Source organism: Dermochelys coriacea, chromosome 3 (assembly GCF_009764565.3).
Source record: "Dermochelys coriacea isolate rDerCor1 chromosome 3, rDerCor1.pri.v4, whole genome shotgun sequence".
NCBI classification, from domain to species: domain Eukaryota; kingdom Metazoa; phylum Chordata; order Testudines; family Dermochelyidae; genus Dermochelys; species Dermochelys coriacea.
This window is the reverse complement of record NC_050070.1, coordinates 9,179,945-9,186,649: the sequence shown is the minus strand read 5'-3', so window position 1 is coordinate 9,186,649 and position 6,705 is coordinate 9,179,945. Positions and strand designations below refer to the sequence as shown.

The following is a 6,705-nucleotide window of genomic DNA, read 5'->3' as shown; positions in this document are numbered from 1 at the left end:
CTAAATAAACTGTGTCAGCACCGTAAAGATTCAGATAATCAGAGAAATCACACTCTGCGAAGTTTGATAACACACACACGTTTCCCAAATTTACAGGAACTCTTAAATTCACCAAGAGTTGTACAATGAATGGGGACAGCTAGGCTCCTTAGAGTGCGCTCCACAAAAGTCACTAGCTGGGGAGCCCCCTAAGTTAGCCAATAAGAGATGCTGACCAGAGGGGGGTGTGCTAAGCTCTGCCCCTCTGTCAGAGATAGGTGCTGATGTCTAGGCTGCAGAGCCCAATGATTGTTCCATTGTGGATAAATACCGGGGTAGGGCCCCCAGGTGTGAGCTTGGAGACCCCGAGTCCAGTTCCCCTGCTCTAACTTCTCTTGCTGTCTTTATCCAAAGTGGAACAGACTTCAATAGGAGAGACTGAGGGACCCTCACAACAAAATATCCCAGAACTCAGTGGTTAGAGAACTCTCCTATCCAAATGCTCTCTCCCTCTCTCACGATGAGGTGGGAATTGAATCGGGGTTTCCCACATTCCAGATGGGTGCTCTAACCAATACGCTAAAAGCTATAAGGTGGGCATCTCTTACTCTGGCCAGATTTTGAAGGGGACCTGAGGACGCCTACCAGATTGGGACCCGGATGGCAGACGAGTACTTTCCTTCTTGTGATTCGTGAATTGCTCTGGGGCTTGGGCAGGAGATAGGTTCCTGGATACCTAGAGCAAGGCAATAAGGTGCATGCCCAGAGGGAGAAACCTTGTGCCAAGGGAACTTTTACTCTACAGAAGGTAAGTGCTGAGTGGGTTTAAGTTCCTACAGGCTACAGTGGCAGTTTTGTGGCTCACAGTGGAGGCAAAACTGGGACTTAGGCGACTAAATCCAAGATGTAGGTGGCTATGTCTATAGTTTAGACACCTAAGTACCTTCATGGATCGCACCCTCAGTGGCGGGGCCAAGGCTAGAACCCATCTTACCTGACTCTTTGGCCTGTCCTGTAATCACAAAACCATCCTTCTTCCTAGGAGAGCAAAACTCGCTCAAAACCAGCAAGTTTTACCCCAAATCATAAATAATTTATCAGGGATGAAGTGAATTGAGAACCAGTCCCCTATCTGACTGCTAGCCTACACTCTGACCAATTGTTTTACACCACCAGTAGAGGCTAATGCAGACTCATTAATCCTCAGTGATAATGCTTAATAATCAAATGCATTTTTTACATTAAGAGTCAAGGATAAGCCTATAACATTAGAATGAAAGGCATCCTGAAGCACCATGCTTTTTGAAGCCTTAACCAAATATTCTTTCTGTTCCTTTGGATTCAGTTCTTAGTATGACTGAGCTGGATTTTTAATCCGAAGTGGTTTGCCGCTGCTGTGTCTTGCCTAACACCACCAAGTGTTGTTGAAGCAGTGTTATTATAGTGAGGCAAGTTTCAGAGTAGCAGCCGTGTTAGTCTGTATTCGCAAAAAGAAAAGGAGTACTTGTGGCACCTTAGAGACTAACAAATTTATTAGAGCATAAGCTTTCGTGAGCTACAGCTCACTTCATCGGATGCATTAGTGAGGCAAATAACTGTATAAACAGCACCTTGTTAATGCACAGATATGCTCCCTATGGGGCATCTATTCTCCTTGATGTGTGCATGTAGCACTCTGTCAGGCAGATATAAACTATGTAGGTTAATCGACTGGTGAATTGACCACTGGGTATCTTCTAAGTCAAACTCATACTGTATCTGCTTGGTTTACCAACACCTCCAACTTTCAGTACAGCAGAGATTCTCTCTCTCACCATGGAAGAGTGAGCCGGATTCCCCACTGCCTCATGTCTGAACAACAGAGCCCGCTGCTAAATTCCAGCTGAAGATGCTTTATTGTTGGTGATGATGCATGAGGCAGAAATAGTTTGATTTTCAGCTGTTGTGTTGCGCTGAGCTTGTGGTGCCGTCAGTGAGCACGCTCTTGCTTGACTTGTAAACTGAGTGGGGCTCCCTCAGTCTCTCCTGTCAACCTGTACACTGAGCAACCCTGGAAATAATTGAGGGGAAAATTATATGATGCGCAAAGATGTCATTTTTCTGACCTTTGCTACAATGTTTAAAATAAACCTTTTAATTATAATTATCCATAACATTAGCGGGCCAGATCCTCAGCTGGTGTAAATGGTGTACAAAAGCTCAGGTGTTAGCCCATAGATGGCAAATGTATATATCAGCCTATATATCTACAGAGACAGATTACAAGTGACTTCCCCATCACCTTGCTTTTTAGCTTTAAATAAACACCAGTAGCATAATCAGGGCTGAATTGTGGCTAGCCCTGTGCAGTTCCCCAAAGGTGAAGGGGCAAAAAGTCTTCCTAGCGCCTGGTTGCAGTAACCATCCACAGTGAGGTTGTAGAGTGCAGCCACTGTTCCTGGCTAGTGTGGCTTGCATAGCCAGCCACGTGGGACTGTGTGCCCCTTCCCTCACCCCTATGGCACAGGATGTGGGAGAAGAGAGAATGCTGCATCCTTTATCAAAGGTTGACAGTGCTGTTGCTTCAATGTACCCTGCCTTGGGATCCCCAGGGTGATTCTGCCTGAGCCAACTAAAATTCCTCCCGGGCTTCTCCTGCATTCTGTCTCCTCTTCAGTCCCACAGTGACCACTACATCTTCCCCAGGTTCCCCCTTCCAGCGTCTGTGGTTTTGTAATCACATCTTCCTCTTTTATGAAATGTTTTTCTCTCCCTTGTTTGCAGTAGCTATGTTGATCCCAGGATATTAGAGAGACAAGGTAGGTGAGGTAATACCTTTTACTAGGCCAAGATCTGTTGGTGAGAGAGACAAGCTTTCAAGCTACACAGAGCTCCTTCTTCAGGTGTGGGAAAGGTACTGAGAGTGTCACAGCTAAAATACATAGACTGTTTAGCATAATTAGTTAATACAGGTTGTAAGAGGCTAGGCAAAGTGAAGTAGCCTGTTAACAATCCTGCAGTCAGAGAACAAAAAAAGAGGGGGTTGTGGGTTACAGATTGTTGTAATAAGTTATAAATCCAGTGTCTTTATTAAGAGCATGATTTTTAGTGTCTACCAAAGTTGTTTCAAAGTAGCAGCCGTGTTAGTCTGTATTCGCAAAAAAGAAAAGGAGTACTTGTGGCACCTTAGAGACTAACAAATTTATTTGATGCATCCGATGAAGTGAGCTGTAGCTCATGAAAGCTTATGCTCAAATAAATGTGTTAGTCTCTAAGGTGCCACAAGTACTCCTTTTCTTTTTTACCAAAGTTGTGAATTTAAGCTCCCAGACTTGTCTTGAAGGTGTTGTGCAGGTTTCCTTTGAGGATGATGTCAGAATTGGAGTGATGGTTTTGTGAAAAGCGTTCACCCATTAGTGATATGGTGTTTTTGTCTTTTATCATTTTTCTGTGTGAATTCTTCGTTGCTTTTGAAACACCCTTTGGAGATGGGGGGAAAACTGACTACCCACAGAGAGCTTTCAAAATGCACTAAGTAAATAAATGGAACAAAAATAGAGAGATTAATTATTTTCTCTAATCTTTTTCGGGTAGAGTAATTTTAGGTAGCAATAATAAGTTAAACAGTTTCAGAAAGAAAGACAATTTTTAAATCAAGTTTATCTTTATGCATCAATAGGATCACTTATTAGGAAAAAAGTCTCCGGATGCTGTCAGCTGACAAGAATGTCCCTGTTCTATGGTCCATCATGCTTAGGGGGAAGAAAGGCTATGTCTAATGAAATTCTGCCCTAAACAAGGTCACTATTGTACAGTAAGTGATAGTTTTTTTTCCCTTCCTTAGTGCTCCTTTTGTCTCCTTATCCAACACTTGACTTCATGACACCTCTGTCCCCTGCACTCCTCTGTAGACTTGGAAGATCTTTTCTTTCACATGCAAAGCAACTTCCTACTCCTCCTGCAAATCTCTCCTTAAAAACCACTTCTCTCGGTTAGCCTTCCACGGTTGGTTCCCCTTAATTGTTGTCTGCTCTGGTTCTCTGTTCATCTGTTGTTTGCGCTGGATCTTAACTGTTTGAATTGCTTTCGTGTCAGTGAGATTGTTAAGGGTCTTGGCCTCCTTATGTGTCAATGCCATGCAGCATGCACCTATAGTGCTACATAAATACATAAACAGCAGAGTACTTGCTGTGTATCCTTTTTAAAATGAAATGTAACCAACTGCATTATGGCATAAAGTAGAAGTGTTTCCACCCACCTTTAAGACTGTGAAACAGTTTAATCCACAATAAAGATGCTTCTCAGCAATAAGAGGCCTCAGAGTCCTTTCTCCTCAGAATTGGCCTACTGATTCTTTGGTTTGCTTTTCAATTGCAAGGCAGAAGAATGATCCCCAAATATAAATTTCAGAATAGCAGCCGTGTTAGTCTGCAAAAAGAACCATTCTATGCATCTGATGAAGTGGGCTGTAGCCCACGAAAGCTTATGCTCAAATAAATTTGTTAGTCTCTAAGGTGCCACAAGTACTCTGTTCTTTTTCCAAATATTAGTATTTCTCCTCAGAGTGTAAGTTAATTTTTGTCTGCCAAGACAGAGGATTAGAGTCTCAGTGTCATTTATTTCCATATTCATAGATCTGCCTGGTCTCACACCATGGCTTAAGTCAGCAGAAAACAAGAAAAATATTGTGGCCTTTGAAGTCTGTAGCATGGGGCCCTGCGGTATTCTATCATGTTCTCTTTGTTCCAAGAATGTTTAATAGTATTGCTCTCCACCTAAAGAAATTTCCGTTAGGTTCTCATGTAGTACTAATGACCTCTGAACTGACCACATACAGAGAGCGAGTGATTGCCTAGCCAATATATAAAGCTTTTCTTTTCATTTCCTGCCCTCAGGTTCTCCAGTGCCAGCTCATCTATTTCAAGAGCAGCAGTATGTTTTAGAACTTCATAGAACTTTTGAACTTCCCATGAATAATCTGAAAAGGGCCACAGACTTGTTTCACAGATCCCTTTCCTACCACACTTTGTTTAATATTTACTACAGTTCTCTCACTATTCTCAAGTTCAAGCGATTTCTCCCCTCTCTTCCATTAGCATTTGTAAGCCAAGATGGGTGAGGTATCTTTTATTGGACCATTTGCTGCGGGTGAAAGAGAAAAGCTTTCAAGCTTGCAGAGAGTTCTTCCTCTGCTCTGTGTAACTGGAAAGTTTCTCTCTCTCACCAACAGAAGTTGGTCCAATAAAAGATACTACCTCACCATTAATGTCATGGGACCAGCACAGTTACAGCAACACAGTATTTGTAACTGTTTGGATGTACTTTTACTTAATTCCCCCCCTTGAAATTAGCTTTGCAGTGTGCAAAATGACACATTACCACCACATTATCTGATCCCTTTGGCAAATCCTTTTTGGTATTTGCCACCAATGTAATTTCAGGAAGAGAAAGAACAGAATATGCAAACATAGGTCTTCAGAAAGAGAGAAGCACCTGCCCGCAAAGAGAGCAAGAGAGCCATGGAGAACTAGAAAGGGAGGGCATGTCTATGGAAACAGATGCAGAAAACGGAAGGGGAGTGCATACCCAAAGGGGAGCGTACAGGCCTGTGCAGAAAAAGCAAGAGAGGAAAGGGAGGAGAGCCTACAGGGAGACAGTGAACTTCCAAGAAGAGAAAAATGCATCGGAGCATACAAAAGAGCCAATATAGGGATGGAAGATCAAGCATGGAATAAAAGCAAGTGCAAGTAAACAGAGGAGATGGAACCAATGGCTAAATTTCCCCCAAAAATAGGTGTAAAGAGAGGTGCACCCAACCCCAATCCAGGGAAAGACTAAGGAGCCGGGCTCTATCTTTTATTATAAACAGGTCTTTTGAAGCATCCTGCCTTTCATAGCCAAGGTCAGGGCTAAGGATGGGAAAACCCTGCCCACTCTGGGGGTGGAGCTTCCCCAGGCTCTGCCTATAAAGTCCAAGCAGGAAGCTAGCTCTTCTGTTTGCTATTAGGAGGGTGGTTTTTCCTTTTGAGAGGTGGAACTCCTGGCCCAGGATTGCTCAGGATCCTTGGACAGAAGGATGAGCTGGTTGGAACGCCTGCTCCATACCATTGCGGCTAGGCCGGTCAGTGTCCCTTGGCAATGAATGGGATGGCCACCTGGCAGCCCTCAAGAGATGGAGGAAAGGTTCCCCCTACCCACCCAAGCTAAACAGCAAGTGATGAACTAAAGGGGGGAGCAGAGGGCTGGCTTTATGCTTAGGTAATAAGAAGGGGATTAGGAGACCCAGGTGATGTGAGAAGCACTGGGGGCTGAGGTGCATGGCTTTGGCGTGTCCGGAGGTAGCTGAGGCTGATTTGTGAAGGCACCATTGGGGTCTGGGGTGGTGGAGGTAACTAAGGGCCAAAGGGTGGAGGAAGCCACCTGGGATTATGTATTTGGGGGGACAAGGGGTGGATTGGGTGCTGGGGGACACTAGGGACTTGGGGGTAGTGGGAACCAGGCAGATGGTATCTAGGAGGCAGGGGAACTGGGCTCAGGGAGCTGGTGGTCTGCAGTACCCTGGTTTGGTAATGGGGTGTGGGCAGCCTGTGGAGAAAGTCCCTGGGCATCGCTAGGGTTGGAGAGTAGCAGGGCATCAGAGGTGTGGGGCTGGGGTCAGTGGGACTTGGCCGTGGGGGGTGTAGGGTCCCCAGTGTAGGGAAGGGCAGAGCAGGGAGCGAGTCCTGTGACTGGGTCGGAGAGGAGCAG

At 44.7% G+C, this 6,705-nt stretch overlaps 1 protein-coding gene across 1 annotated transcript in view; it reads left to right on the top strand.

The window, feature by feature from the left end:
- Positions 1-5,937: 5,937 nt before the first annotated feature.
- The window catches only part of LOC122459169 (XK-related protein 6-like), a 105,662-nt gene continuing 104,894 nt past the window's right edge, over positions 5,938-6,705 (top strand). The window contains exon 1 of the transcript XR_006279674.1: positions 5,938-6,079. The gene's annotated coding sequence lies outside the window, so the exon portion shown is untranslated. The remainder of the gene's footprint in view (positions 6,080-6,705) is intronic.